Here is a 16,159-nt window from a genome sequence, read left to right on the forward strand (position 1 = left end):
ATGCTTTCATTGTGCTTCTCCTGCATGGCGGGCGGTTGGACTAGATGGCCCATGTGGTCTCTTCCAACTTTATTATTATTATTATTATTATCATTATCATTATCATTAATTATGACTGAATGGCCATCTGTTGTGGATGCTTTGATTGTGCTTTTCCTGCATGGCATGTGGTCTCTTCCAACTTTATTATTATTATTATTATTATTATGACTGGATGGCCATCTGTACGGAATGCTTTGATTGTGCTTCTCCTGCATGGCAAAAAGGGGCTGGACTGGATGGCTCATTTGGTCTCTTCCAACTTTATTATTATTATTATTATTATTATTATTATTATTATTGGATAGCCATCTGTAAGGGGTGCTTTGATTGTGCTTCTCCTGCCTGGCAGAAACTCTATTATTATTATTATTATTATTATTATTATTATTATTATTATTGGATGGCCATCTGTTGGGGATGCTTTGATTGTGCTTCTCCTGCCTGGCAGAAAGGGGCTGGACTGGATGACCCATGTGGTCTCTTCCAACTCTATTATTATTATTATTATTATTATTATTATTATTATTTTATCATTATTAAATATGACTGGATGGCCATCTGTTGGGGATGCTTTGATTGTGCTTCTCCTGCCTGGCAGAAAGGGGCTGGACTGGATGGCCCATGTGATCTCTTCCAACTCTATTATTAATTATTATTATTATTATTATTATTATTATTATTATTATTATTATTTATGATTGGATGGCCATCTGTAAGGGGTGCTTTGATTGTGCTTCTGCAAGGGGGCTGGACTGGATGGCCCATGCAGTGTCTTCCAACTCAACTCTTCTAGGATTCCAAGCCTGTTTTCCGTGGGAGGTGCAGTACCTCCGCGCGGCCACGCGATGTCGCTGCCGAGTGGGCGCTCTCCCGCCTCCGCTCCGGGTCAAGCTCCCCCGACCGAAGCAGAAGGAGCGGATCGAGAGAGCGGGTGCAGAGAGGAAAGAAGGGATCCTGTGTCTCTCCGGAGGATCTCTCTTGCAGAAGAGCCTTAAGGCAGGACTATGTTGCAAGGGGAGGAGAGCAGAGCCCGGCCAAGGTGAGTGGGGGACGGAGGCTTCCTTGGGCAATCCGGATTGGCGTTGGATCGGGACCCAAAGTGATCTCTCCCACGCAGAAGGGACCACTCGGGTGCTTCCTTCTCTCTGGCACCGAGTGGACCTCTTCGGAGCCAGAAACTGGTGCTTCCACCATAGGATTCTCTTTGCGTATCAAGTCGCAAAGGGTCTGGCTCCACACCGGGGCAGTTTGGCCCACGCGTGACGCCTCCACGCGCAGAAAAAAATCGGGTGGGGTTGACATTTTTTCTCCCACCGAGATGACCTTTCAGGTGAGTGTCTCCTGACCTGGCAGGAGATCTCCACCAGGCCTTGAAATGACCATCCTTGTTCCAAGGTCCTTCACAGGGAAATCCTTCCTGATTCTTTCCTCCCACGAAGGACCAGTTTCCACAATTGGCAGAAGTTTCTCCCTGCCTTCTTCTGATTTCCCTTATCTTTGAGGAGGGGTCCCATACAGACGTTTTCCACTGTGGAATTAGATGCAGGTGAAACGTCAGGAGAGAATGCTTCTCGAACTTGGCCAGACAGGCTGGAAAACTCACAACCCAACTTCAGCCTGCCTTAGATGCAGGCAAAACGTCAGGAGAGAATGCTTCTGGAACTTGGCCAGACAGGCCAACTTCAGCCTGCCACAGATGCGGGTAAAATGTCAGGAGAGAATGCTTCTTGAACTTGGCCAGGCAGGCTGGAAAACTCACAACAACCCAACTTCAGCCTGCCACAGATGCGGGCGAAACGTCAGGAGAGAATGCTTCTCGAACTTGGCCAGACAGGCCAGAAAACTCACAGCAACCCAATTTAGCCTGCCTTAGATGCAGGCGAAATGTCAGGAGAGAATGCTTCTTGAACTTGGCCAGACAGGTCGGAAAACTCACAAAAACCCAACTTCAGGCTGCCACAGATGCAGGCGAAACGTCAGGAGAGAATGCTTCTCGAACTTGGCCAGACAGGTCGGAAAACTCACAAAAACCCAACTTCAGGCTGCCACAGATGCGGGCGAAATGTCAGGAGAGAATGCTTCTCAAACTTGGCCATACAGGCCAGAAAACTCACAACAACCCAACTTCAGCCTGCCACAGATGCGGGTGAAATGTCAGGAGAGAATGCTTCTGGAACTTGGCCAGACAAGCCGGAAAACTCACAACAACCCAACTTCAACCCGCCTTAGATGCAGGTGAAACATCAGGAGAGAATGCTTCTGGAACTTGGCCAGACAGGCCAGAAAACTCACAACAATCCAACTTCAGCCTGCCTTAGATGCAGGCAAAACGTCAGGAGAGACTGTTTCTGGAACTTGGCCAGACAGGCCGGAAAACTCACAACAACCCAACTTCAGGCAACTTGTTCTGGTGGGACTCTTGTTTTTTGGGGGTCTCTTGAAGACCCCTAGTGTATTTTTCCATCACACCAATGGTTTAGCGACTCATGCTCCAATCTTCTGATGAGCACCAACGTCTTCTCCAAACACAACACCGTATTTACGTAGTACACCTTGTACGTGGAATGAATAGGCCAACCAGGGGAATCCGCTGAACCATTTGGGTTGCAATCTTTTCATTTGGTCGTGGGGTTCTGTGTGGGAAGTTTGGCCCAATTCTATCATTGGTGAGGCTCAGAATGCTCTCTGATTGTAGGTGAACTATAAATCCCAGCAACTACAACTCCAAAGTGTCAAGGTCTATTTCCCCAAAACTCCACCAGTGTTCACATTTGGGCATATTGAGTATTCATACCAAGTTTGGTCCAGATACATCATTGTTTGAGTCTACAGTGCTCTCTGGATTTAGGTGAACTACAACTCCAAAACATAAGGTCAATGCCCAACAAACACAGTATTGTCGAAGGCTTTCAAGGCTTTCAAAGCCCACCAAAGCCTTCCAGAGTTTTCTGTTGGTCTTGGGAGCTCTGTGTGGGGTTTGGTTCAATTCAATTGTAGATGGAGTTCAGAATGCTCTTTGTTTGTAGGTGAACTATAAATCCCAGCAACTGCAACTCCCAATTGTCAAGGTCTACTTTCCCCAAACTCCACCAGTGTTCACACTTGGGCATATCTTCCAGTGTTTTCTGTTGGTCTTGGGAACTCTGTGCACCAAGTTTGGTTCATTTCCATCGTTGGTCGAGTTTGGAATGTTCTTTGATTGGAGGTGAACTATAAATCCCAGCAACTACAACTCCCAAGTGTCAAGTTCTATTTCCCCCAAACTCCACCAGTGTCCACATTTGGGCATATTGAGTATCTGTGCCAGGTTTGGTCCCGATCTATCATTGTTTGGGTCCACAGTGCTCTTTGGATGTAGGTGAACTACAACTCCCAAACTCAAGGTCAATGCCCACCAAAGCCTTCCAGTGTTTTCTGTTGGTCTTGGGAGCTCTGTGTGGCAAGTTTGGTTCAATTCCATTGTCGGTGGAGTACAGAATGTTCTTTGATTGGAGGCAAACTATAAATCCCAGCAACTGCAACTCCGAAATGTCAAGGTCTATTTCCCCCAAACTCTACCAGTGTTCACATTTGGGCTTATTGAGTATTCATACCAAGTTTGGTCCAGATACATCATTGTTTGAGTCCACAGTGCTCTCTGGATGTAGGTAAACTACAACTCCCAAACTGAAGGTCAGTGCCCACCAAAGCCTTCTCATGATTAATTGAACGGATACTTTTGCTGAAGTTTATAGCAACAGGACATTTGTGTATTTACATTGTACTTCTAGATATCTGTGTAGTTAGAGAGTCTGGCTTGAAAGTGTCACGTCCTGGAAAGTTGTTGTTCTACTCCAGAAACGTTGTGTTTGTGGCTGCCACGCAGTATATTGAATTGGCTGGGACTCTTATGATGAGATATTCATTGAAAAGCTAGAGCAAAATGTGCTGCAGGATGTTTTGGAGCACATGTGTCGTGTTGCGAAGCGATGGGCACATGGTTTGTTTTGCTGGTACGTTGCTTTTGCTTTGTGGGTGTTGCTCTGTTCGCGTTTGCAGAGGAAATCACATGGGAGTCGCTTCTGGTTGTGTCTCTGATCTATAAGAAGCACTGCCTGAATATCAAGCAAAAAGTGAGTGCTAGAAACAATATCATACGAAAGCTGACTGGCACAACCTGGGGATCACAACCAGACACAGTGAAGACATCTGCCCTCGCGCTTTGCTACTTTGTTGCTGAGTACGCATGCCCGGCGCGGAAGACATCTCAATGGAGCATTGCAGCACACCCACATACCTGGGAGTTATTCTGGAGTGTGATGTTCAAGCTAGAAACAATATCATACGAAAGCTGACTGGCACAGCCTGGGGATCACAACCAGACACAGTGAAGACATCTGCCCTTGCGTTATGCTACTCTGCTGCTGAGTATGCATGCCCAGTTTGGAAGATATCTCGCTGGAGCATTGCAGCATACCCACATACCTGGGAGTTACTCTGGACTGTGATGTTCAAGCACTGCTTGAACATCAAGCAAAAAGTGGGTGCTAGAAATAACATTATATGAAAGCTGACTGGCACAGCCTGGGGATCACAATCAGACACAGTGAAGGCATTTGCCCTTGCGCTATGCTACTCTGCTGCTGGATATGCATGCCCAGTATGGAACACATCTCACCATGTCAAAACAATGGATGTGGCTCTTAATGAGACCTGCCATATTATCATAGGATGTCTGCGCCCTACGCCACTGGAAAAATTATACTGTTTAGCCAGTATTGCACCACCTGACATCTGCTGGGAAGTAGCAACCAATAGTGAAAGGACCAAGGCAGTGACATCTCCGGCCCATCCCCTGTTTAGGTATCAGCCAGCACGCCAATGCCTTAAATCAAGAAATAGTTTTCTAAGATGTACAGAGATACTTTCAGGAACACTTCAGCAAGCAAGAGTCCAAAAGTGGCAGGCTCAAACCCAGAACCTCAATCAATGGCTGGTACCAAATGAAAGACTCCCCCCTGGGCACACAGAAAACTGGGCAACTTGGAAGGTGCATCATGACTATTTAGCATCTGTCTATATCTATCTATCTATCTATCTATCCTATCTATCTCTCATCAATCAATCAATCATGTAATCATGTCTATCTATCTGTGTCTATCTATCAGTCAATCAATCATGTCTATCTATCATCTATCTATCTCTCATCTCTGTCTAACATCTGTCTGTCTCTATCTATCATGGCTATTGTGTCTATCGTATCTATCGTATCTATCGTATCTATCTATCTATCTATCTATCATGTCTATCTATCATCAATCTATCAGTCATGTCTATCTATCATCTATCTATCTCTCATCTCTGTCTAACATCTGTCTAACTATCATGTCTATCTATCTGTCTATCTATCTATCATGTCTATCTATCATCAATCAATCAGTCATGTCTATCTACCTGTGTATCAATCAATCAATCAATCAATCATGTGTATCTATCATCTATTTATCTATCATCAATTAATCAATCAATCAATCAATCAATCATGTCTATCTATCTGTGTATCAATCAATCAATCAATCAATCAATCATGTCTATCTATCTATAATGTCTATCTATCTATCTATCATCTATCAATCTATCTATCTATCTCTTATCTCTGTCTAACATCTGTCTGTCTCTATCTATCATGGCTATTGTCTATCTCTATCTATCTATCTATATCTATCTATCTATCTATCTATCTATCTATCTATCGTGTCTATCTCTCTAATATCTATCTATCTAACTATCTATCTATCTAGCATTTATCTCTATCTGTCTTTCTGTCTGTCTATGTCTGTCTGTCATCTAGTTATCTATCTATTTATCATGTCTATCTATCATCTAGATAGATGAAAGAATCAATACAGTTTGACACCACTTTGATGATGATGGTGATTGCAACTTTACTTGCTGTGGCTCAGTGCTCTGAAATCCTGGAAGTTGTAGCTTGCTAAGAGATTACACTCTTAGTGGAGAAGACTCAAGAACTTGTGAAACTACAACTCCCATCACCCCACTGTAGAATGACTGTGGCTTCATATCACTATAATAATAACGTATTATTATTATTATTATTATTATTATTATTATTATTGACATTTGATTCCACTTTTAACGGCCACAGCTGCCTCCTACAGAATCCTGGGATATGTAGTTTGATGATGCACAAGAATGCTAGTACTCTAAAGACCATTCCTGAACTGCAAAACCCAGGCATGAAGTCATGGAAGTCAAAGCACAACAACAACAAAAACAACAACAACAACAACAGCAGTTCATAACCTCTTCCTGACCTATTTTGGGGAGCATCCTTAGCAATGCCACCCAACCTGCCCTGCACCCCTAAGCTAATGTCCTTCCCTGAGATGTATTGGAAGACACAGTCCTAGCCCAAGTGTCTCTTCTTGTGCCTCAGGCAACAGAATGTCTTGGGACGGCTGCAAATACCAGTTTGGCTTTCGTAGAGTCAGCGTCCTTACGATTCTTCCGTCCAACGTAATATATATAATTGAGAAACATAGGATTATGGTACAGGGCAGTAATAATTGCCTGTGGTAGTAAAAATCTGGCACACTGGTTTGAATACTGAATTATAGTTTTGAAGAACAGAATTCAAATCCCTGCTTGGACACGGAAAGCGATGAGGTGCTCCCCAGGAAGCCACACTCTCTCAGCCTCAGGTGAAGGTGAGCTCAAACGGCATCGATTCCAGTCCTTAAAGAGCCAATTCCCCTGAGAGTGTAAGAGAGGGAAATGGTGACAAGAGCACAGGAGATGTTTTTCACACCCAACATAAGTGCAACCAAAGGTTTTTGGGTTTTTTTAAACAGACTAAGCAAGTTGAGGCTTGTCTGGTTGCCCTTAGTGATTATGGCTTTGGATAGTGGTGGGTTGAACTACATTTGGCCATCCAGCAGTCTTCCTTTAAATATCTGCCTGCCTGCTTGCCTACCTGCCTATCTAATTATCTATCTATCTATCTATCATCTATCTATCTATCTATCTATGTATCACGTCTATCTATTTATCTATTATATCTATCTACCTATTATATCCATCCATCTATCTGTTTATCTAACTATTATGTCTATCTATCTATCTATCTATCTATCTATCTATCTAATATCTACCTATCATCTGTCTGTCTATTATATCTATCTATTTGCCTATCTATCTATCTATCTATCTATCTAATATCTATCTATTTGCCTATCTATCTATCTATCTTATATCTATCTATTCTATCTATCTATCTATCTGTTATAACTATCTATATGTCTATCTATCGACTATCTATCTATTAATTAATTATATCTATCTATATGTCTATCTATCATCTATCTATCATCTATCTATCTATCTATCTATCTATTATATCTATCTATATGTCTATCTATCATCTATCTATCTATCTAATATCTATCTATTTGCCTATCTATCTATCTATCTTATATCTATCTATTCTATCTATCTATCTATCTGTTATAACTATCTATATGTCTATCTATCTACTCTCTATCTATTAATTATATCTATCTATATGTCTGTCTATCTATCATCTATCTATCTATCATCTATCTGTCTGTCTGTCTGTCTGTCTATCTATTTAGCATCTGTTTGTCTGTCCCTATCTATCATATCTATTGTATCTATCTAGCATCTGTCTGTCTATCTCTATCTATCGATCGATCTACCTATCTATCTATCTATCTATCTATCTATCGTGTATCGTTGTCTATCTAATGATCTATCTATCTGTCCGTCTAGTTTCTTTCTGTCTCTCTGCCCGTCTGTTCATTCGTCATTCTATCATCTATCTTGTCTATCCTTATCTATCTATCATCTGTCTATCTAGCATCTGTCTGTCTGTCTCTCCATCTGTCTCTCTATCTGTCCATCCATCCATTATATCTATCTGTCTGTCTGTCTGTCTGTCTCTCCGTCCGTCCATCCATTATATCTGTCTGTCTGTCTGTCTATGTATCTATCTATGTATCCATCCATCCATCCATCCATCCATCCATCCATCCATCCATTATATCTATCTGTCTGTCTGCCTATTTATGTATCTATCTATCTATGTATCCATCCATCCATCCATTATATCTGTCTGTCTGCCTATCTCTATCTATCTATCTATCTATCTATCTATCTATCTATCTATCATCTATCTATCTATCTATCTATCTATCTATCTATCTATCTATCTATGTATCTATGTATCTATGTATGTATCCATCCATCCTATCTATCTATCTATCTATCTATCTATCTATCTATCTGGCATCTGTATGTTTGTCTGTCTGTCCCTATCTATCATATCTATCATCTATCTAGCACAGTGGTTCTCAACCGGTGGGTCCCCAGATGTTTTTGGCCTTCAACTCCTGGAAACCCTAACAGCTGGTAAACTGGCTGGGATTTCTGGGAGTTGTAGGCCAAAAACATCTGGGGACCCCAGGTTGAGAACCACTGACCTAGCATGTCTGTCTGTCTGTCTTTATCTAATCTATTTATCATATATGACATTATCTATCTATCATTCAGATTTTATTGGACTAAAATTTCATCTACACTGTAGTATTAACACAGTTTGACATCACTTTAATTGTCATGGCTCAATACTATGGAATCCTGAGACCTTTGCAACTCAGCCAAATAGTGCTGGAACCTCTCCAAACTACAAATCCCAGGATTCCATAGCATTGAATTTAAATGGTGGTAAGCTACATCACGCACCCTGCTTCCCAGGAGATCAGTTGTCCAGCCCTGGGGCGAAAACCATCTCCTGTCTGGCATATTCCTCGTACCCCAACGCCCATCATGTAAACCTTTGAGGAATGGTTGGTGTTTCGTTGCTCTGTTTCCCAGACTCTGCGTGATCCGCTAATTGCTGCAAAGACATTATTGCTATAATAAAACCATCATTAGGCAGCCCGTGGAGACGCTGGTGCTGGGGAAGAAGTGCAACGCAGGGAAATGCCACACACCGGTTGTTTGTTTTGCTTGGCTGTCTTTTGGGATCCAAACTGCAGAGCTGGGCCGGAGGAGCATTTAACGTTCCCAAACAATGGCTGTCTATCATATCTATCTATTTATCATCTATCTATCTATCTATCTATCTATCTATCTATCTATCTATCTATCTATCTATCTATCTATCTATCTAGTACCTCTCATGACTATCACTATTTATCTATTTATCATTCAGATGTTATTGAACAAAGTGTGCATCTACACTGTGGAATTAATGCAGTTTGGCAACACACCATGGTTCAATGCTACGTATTCCTGGGATTTATAGTTTGCAAGGCACCCTTACTGTTTGGCAATCTGTCTTTCATGTCCATCATTATCTATCTATTTATCATTCAGATGTTATTGGACAAAGAGTGCGTCTACATTGTAGAATTAAGACAGTTTGGCAACACAACATGGTTCAATGCTATGTAATCCTGGGATTTATAGTTTGTAAGGCACTAGCACTGTTTGGCAATCTATCTTTCATGTCTGTCATTATCTATCTATTTATCATTCAGATGTTATTGGACAAGGAGTGCATTTATACTGTGGAATTAATGCAGTTTGGCAACACACCATGGTTCAATGCTGTGTAATCCTGGGATTTATAGTTTGCAAGGCACTAGCATTGTTTGGCAATCTGTCTTTCATGTCTGTCATTATCTATCTATTTATCATTCAGATGTTATTGGACAAAGAGTGCATCTACATTGTAGAATTAATGCACACCATGGTTCAATGCGATATAATCCTGGGATTTATAGTTTGCAAGGCACCAGCACTGTTTGGGAGCGAATTCTGAAGAAAAGAGGCTGGTAAACCAACGGTGTGTCTATATTGCAGAATTAATGCGGTTTGGCATCACTTGAACTGCCACAGTTCAATGCTATGGAATCCTGGGATTTATAGTTTGCAAGGCACCAGCACTGTTTGGCAGCAAAGGCTGAAGAAAAGAGGTTGGTGTCGATACTGCAGAATTAATGCAGTTTGGCATCACTTGAACTGCCACAGTTCAGTGCTATGGAATCCTGGGATTTATAGTTTGCAAGGCACCAGCACTGTTTGACAAAGAAGGCTGCAGGAAAGAGGTTGGTGTCTATACTGCAGAATTAATGCAGTTTGGCATCACTTGAGCTGCCATGGTTCAATGCTATGGAATCCTGTGATTTATAGTTTGCAAGGCACCAGCACTGTTTGGCAGTGAAGGCTGAAGAAAAGAGGTTGGTGTCGATACTGCAGAATTAATGCAGTTTGGCATCACTTGAACTGCCACGGTTCAATGCTATGGAATCCTGGAATTTATAGTTTGCAAGGCACCAGCACTGTTTGACAGCGAAGGCTGAAGAAAAGAGGTTGGTGTCTATACTGCAGAATTAATGCAGTTTGGCATCACTTGAACTGCCATGGTTCAATGCTATGGAATCCTGAGATTTATAGTTTGCAAGGCACCAGCACTGTTTGGCAAAGAAGGTTGAAGAAAAGAGGTTGGCAAACCAACAGTATGTCTATACTGCAGAATTAATGCAGTTTGGCATCACTTGAAATGCCATGGTTCTATGCTATGGAATCCTGGGATTTATAGTTTTCAAGGCACCGGCACTGCTTGACAAAGAAGGCTGAAGAAAAGAGGTTGGTGTCTATACTGCAGAATTAATGCAGTTTGGCATCACTTGAGCTGCCACAGTTCAGTGCTATGGAATCCTGGGATTTATAGTTTGCAAGGCACCAGCACTGTTTGGCAGTGAAGGCTGCAGAAAAGAGGTTGGTAAATCAACAGTGTGTCTATATTGCAGAATTAATGCAGTTTGGCATTAATTCTGCCATGTTTCAATGTTTTGGAATCCTGGGAGCTGTAGTTTTACAAAGTACTTTGCCTTCTCTGCCCAAAAGTGTTGGTGCCTCACCAAGCTATGGGTCCCAGGGCTTCATAATGTCTATGGCAATTGAAATGGTGTAAAACTGCATTAATTCTACAGTGTGGACAGCCCAGATCTCCTTCCAATATTCAGAGTAGCAGAGGCTGAACTGGTTGTTGATGATTCCTCTTCTAATGTCCTCGCTGTTGCATTAACTCCTCGTTTAATGCGTTCGGCGCCTAGTGCTCGGCTGGCAGTTAAACAGGAGCCACCCGTGGAAATGAGCCCAAGACATTTCCATTGCGAAAAGCGGCCCGTGAATTACAACATGCATCGCTTGGCTTTCCATTTGTGCCACCCAACGCTCGAAATTGTGCCAGTCGGCAGGGAGGCTAATCAACGTCGGTCTCGCTGCAGCAGAGACCTTCCCATCCTGTAATTTGCCACGTGTTTTCCAGTCGACATGACTGGGATGGCAGCGGAGAGAGAGAGCCAAGAAGGAAAGCCTGCAATGGGTCATTTTGCACCTAAAATTTCAGTCTTTGTTGGCTGACACAGTGAATACATCCCAGAAGTGCTTCTGCACTATAGAATTTTTAATTGCACAAAATGCATAAGGTTGCGGAGGAACTGCAACTCTCATCATTCCAGGTTAACCCTGAAAAACCTCATCAGTACTTCAACTTTGTTATGTTGGGCAAGTTTGCTGTAGAACTGTGTTTCTCATCCTGTGGACCCCCAGATGCTTTGGCCTTCCACTCCCAGAAATCCTAACAGCCAGGATTTCTGGGAATTGTAGACCCACAGGTTGAGAACCACTGGTCTCGAGGCATCATTGGTGGAGTTCAGTGTGCCCTGTGGCTGCAGCGTAAACTACAACTCCCACTTTGGTGAGTCAGTCCATTCAAACCTCTCCAGTAGGTTGAGTTAGTCATGAGGGTTCTGTGTGCCAAGTTTGGTCCAGGTCCATCATGGGTGGAGTTTAGAGTTCTCTTAGACTGCAGGTGAACTATACATCCCAGGACCTACAACTCCAATAAATTATAGTGAATTCTCCCCAAACCTCTCTTGTATATTCAGTTGCTGATCAGTTCCTCTGTTTGCTGTGTGCCATAGAAAAGGATAGGAAAGGTTAAGGGAGAGGCAGTGGGTGGGGCCATGCAAATTCCACACCAATGGAGAGAGTAAGAAACACTGGGATGCCTATGGTGGAGGAAAAACAGAAAATCCAGGATGAAATGTTCCCTGTATGAAAGCCTCCACTTGGGTGTTGGTGGAGGTCATTGGCAGGACTCTTGGACATGTTCATGGCGCTCACTGTTTATTTATTTATCGTGTCAGGAGCGAACCAAACAGTGGTTTGCATTAAAAGGAAACCAAAAACAACAAAGTTTGCAAACTTGGCATTCTATTGAATGTCCTTTGACTTGGAGTGCCTCTAGTGTTGCTTCAAGTAAGTCCTCCATTGTGCATGTGGAAGGGCTCAGGTTGCATTGCAGCAGGTGGTCTGTGGTTTGCTCTTCTCCACACTCGAATGTCAAGGATTCCACTTTGTAGCCCCATTTCTGAAGGCTGGCTCTGCATCTCGTGGTGCCCGAGCGCAGTCTGTTCAGTGCCTTCCAAGTCGCCCAGTTTTCTGTGTGCCCAGGGGGGAGTCTCTCATTTGTTATCAGACATTGATTGAGGTGCTGGGTTTGAGCCTGCCACTTTTGGACTCTCGCTTGCTGAGGTGTTCCAGCGAGTGTCTCTGTAGATCATTGAAAACTATGTCTAGATTTAAGTCGTTGACGTGCTGGCTGATACCCAAATGGGGTGAGCTGGAGATGTCTCTGCCTTGGTCCTTAAGGTTGGCTCTGCATCTCATGGTGCCAGAGCACAGTCTGTTCAGAGCCTTCCATGTCTGTGTTCCCAGGAGAGAGTCTCTCATTTGGTATCAGCCATGGATTGAGGTTCTGGGTTTGAGCCTGCCACTTTTGGACTCTTGCTTGCTGAAGTGTTCCTGCAAGTGTCTCTGTAGATCTTAGAAAACTATTTCTTGATTTAAGGCATTGGCGTGCTGACTGATATCCAAACAGGGGATAAGCCAGAGATGTCACAGCCTTGGTCCTTTCACTATTGGTTGCTACTCCCTGATGGATGTCAGGCGGTGTGATACTGGCTAAAGTGTAATTTCTCCAGTGGTGTAGGGCGCAGACACCCCGTGATAATGCGGCATGTCTCATAAAGAGCCACATCCACTGTTTTAGCGTGCTGAGATGTGTTCCACACTGGGTATGCATTCTCAGCAGCAGAGTAGCAAAGCAAAAGGGCCGATGTCTTCACTGTGTCTGGTTGTGATCCCCGAGTTGTGCCAGTCAACTTTCGTATGATATTATTTCTGACACCCACTTTTTGCTTGATATTCAGGCAGTGCTTCTTATAGATCAGGGAAGCAACCAGAAGTGACTCCCATGTGATTTCTTTTGTGAGCAACACCCACAAAGCAAAAGCAACGTACCAGCAAAACAAACCATGTGCACATCGCTTCACAACACGATACTTGTGCTCCAAAACATCCTGCAGCACATTTTGTTTCTAGCGCCCAATATCATTCGGAAGCTGACTGGTACAACCTGGGGATCACGACCAGATACAACCTGCAACCTTTGGTGTCTCCTGAGTAGTGGGAGTTATTGCTGTTTGAGGAGGCAGGAGCTTGTCTGTGTAAGTGGAAATCCCAAACAAACACAACAATATTTTCACTTTTATTATGTGTATAGATAATGATGATGATTAGGTAAAGGTTTTCCCCTGACATTGAGTCCAGTCGTGTCCGACTCTGGGGTGCGGTGCTCATCTCCATTTCTAAGCCGAAGAGCCGGCATTGTCCGTAGACACCTCCAAGGTCATGTGGCCAGCATGACTGCATGGAGCGCCGTTAGCTTCCCACTAGAGCGGTACCTATTGATCTACTCACATTTGCATGCTTTCAAACTGTTAGGATGGCAGAAGCTGGAGCTGACAGCGGAAGCTTACGCCGCTCCCCGGATTCGAATCTGCGACCTTTCGGTCAACAAGTTTAGCAGCTCAGTGATTATTATTATTATTATTATTATTAAAGTGTTGTCAGACCGCAGACTGGAAACCAAGCGGTCAAATGACTGCAGTCATTTGACCGCTTGGTTTCCAGCAAAGGAAATAAGCTGAGGACCATTCTGAAGCAGCTGGAAAAGTAAGAGAACAGCGGATTAGATGGGCCTTTCCTTGCTGGGTGAATGCAAATGGTTTAAAGCAAAGCGTCCCTTCAGATTCGCAAATTTTCCCCTTGCGCTCATTTCCTTTGCTGCTTTTGGAATGATAATCTCTTCCACATTGCCGTATTGGAACGCCTGCGCAGCCTTCCTTCCCTTCCTCCCTCCGCTCCTCTGTCTGGTTGCTTCAGGGTTACTATTAAAAACAGACTTAACTAATACTATACCATACTATAAACTCTGTATGGACTTGATAGTCATATTGAAAAACAGCCCTTAAACACAGATTAAGGTGGATTTTATTTAGAATACAGTTATAATGCATACAAAAACCACAAACAAACTTAAAAACTTGGCATTGTGCTAAATTTCCTTTGTCCAGAAGCTGGCCACTTGGAGTGCCTCTGGTGTTGCTGCAAGAAGGTCCTCCATTGTGCATGTGGCAGGGCTCAGCTTGCATTGCAGCAGGTGGTCAGTGGTTTGCTCTTCTCTGCACTCGAATGTCATGGACTCCACTTTGTGGCCCCATTTCTTGAGGTTGGCTCTGCATCTCGTGGTGCCAGAGCGCAGTCTCTTCAGGGCCTTCCAAGTCGACCAGTTTTCTGTGTGCCCAGGGGGGAATCTCTCATTTGGTATCAGCCACTGGATTTGAGCCTGCCACTTTTGGACTCTCGCTTGCTGAGGTGTTCCAGCGAGTGTCTCTGTAGATCTTAGAAAACTATTTCTTGATTTAAGTCATTGACATGCTGGCTGATACCCAAACAAGGGATGAGCTGGAGATGTCACTGCCTTGGACCTTTCACTAGGTTGCTACTTCCCAGTGGATGTCAGGTGGTCCAATAAGGGCTAAACAGTGTCATTTCTCCAGTGGTGTAGGGCGCAGGCACCCCGTGATGATGCATGTCTCATTAAGAGCTACACCCACTGTTTTAGCATGGCGAGATGTGCTCCACACTGGGCATGCATACTCAGCAGCAGAGTAGCATAGCACAAGGGCAGATGTCTTCACTGTGTCTGGTTGTGATCCCCAGGTTGTGCCAGTCAGCTTTCGTATGATATTCTTTCTAGCACCCACTTTTTGCTTGATACTCAAGCAGTGCTTCTTATAAGTCAGAGCACAGTCCATAGTTACTCTAGGGTTTTTGGGTGCGCTGCAATGCTCCAGTGGGATTCCTTCCCTGGTCAACCTCAGAGCTCGAGATGATTGTCTATTCTTAAGGTGGAAAGCACATGTCTGCATTTTAGATGGATTAGGAATCCGCTGCAATATGCAGTAAGGGAACCTAAAGCTTTGGATAGCTTCTGTTCAACCATTTCAAAGCTCTCTGCTTGGGCGGTGATGACACGATCGTCAGCATAGATGAAACTCTCCGTTCCTTCTGTTCCTGTGATGACCTGTTGTTGAGGTGGAAGGACAACTCTGACAGAGCAAAACAGGAAGAATTGTATTGAGAAGTGGCCAAAAACCAGGTTGAACAATCTCAAAATCAATGCAAATAGCGCTCCGTTCAACCATTTCAAACCTCCCTGTTTGAGCGGTGATGGCACAATCGTCAGCATAGATAAAACATAGATGAAACGTCTTGCAGCATTGGTGGATAAAGTGAAACTTAATGTATACATGTACTATATATTTTTTTAATTTAAAGTATTATTTGTTAGAATCTTTTTGCTGGTTGCCTGAGAGTTTTGGTTAACTGAGAGTCTACTGTATATTATGCCCAGCTCTCTTCAGGTGGAAAAAAATAATGTTCCTTCAAGGGCAGTCACATTTATTTAAATATACTTTCTCTTTATATTCTGGCAGCGATTCCAATAAAATAATATCCACTGAATATTTTGAGTACGTTTGAATGTAATATTTAGATTTGCTTCTACTTTTTTTCTGGAGGAGCCAGATCACTAACATACGCACATATAGGACGTGCGTGTGAATGATTAAAACCAATTCAAAGCCAGCCGGAAGCTATATATAGAAAGCCTGTGTGC

The 16,159-nt window shown here is 43.2% G+C and overlaps 1 protein-coding gene across 1 annotated transcript in view; it reads left to right on the plus strand.

Annotated features, from left to right (window-relative positions):
• The first annotated feature begins 926 nt into the window (after window positions 1-926).
• The window catches only part of LOC132782177 (ras-associating and dilute domain-containing protein), a 152,203-nt gene continuing 136,970 nt past the window's right edge, over window positions 927-16,159 (plus strand). Inside the window, exon 1 of the mRNA XM_060786901.2 lies at window positions 927-1,081. The gene's annotated coding sequence lies outside the window, so the exon portion shown is untranslated. The remainder of the gene's footprint in view (window positions 1,082-16,159) is intronic.

The sequence above is a fragment of the Anolis sagrei genome, chromosome Y (assembly GCF_037176765.1).
Source record: "Anolis sagrei isolate rAnoSag1 chromosome Y, rAnoSag1.mat, whole genome shotgun sequence".
Classification (NCBI taxonomy): Eukaryota; Metazoa; Chordata; class Lepidosauria; order Squamata; family Dactyloidae; genus Anolis; species Anolis sagrei.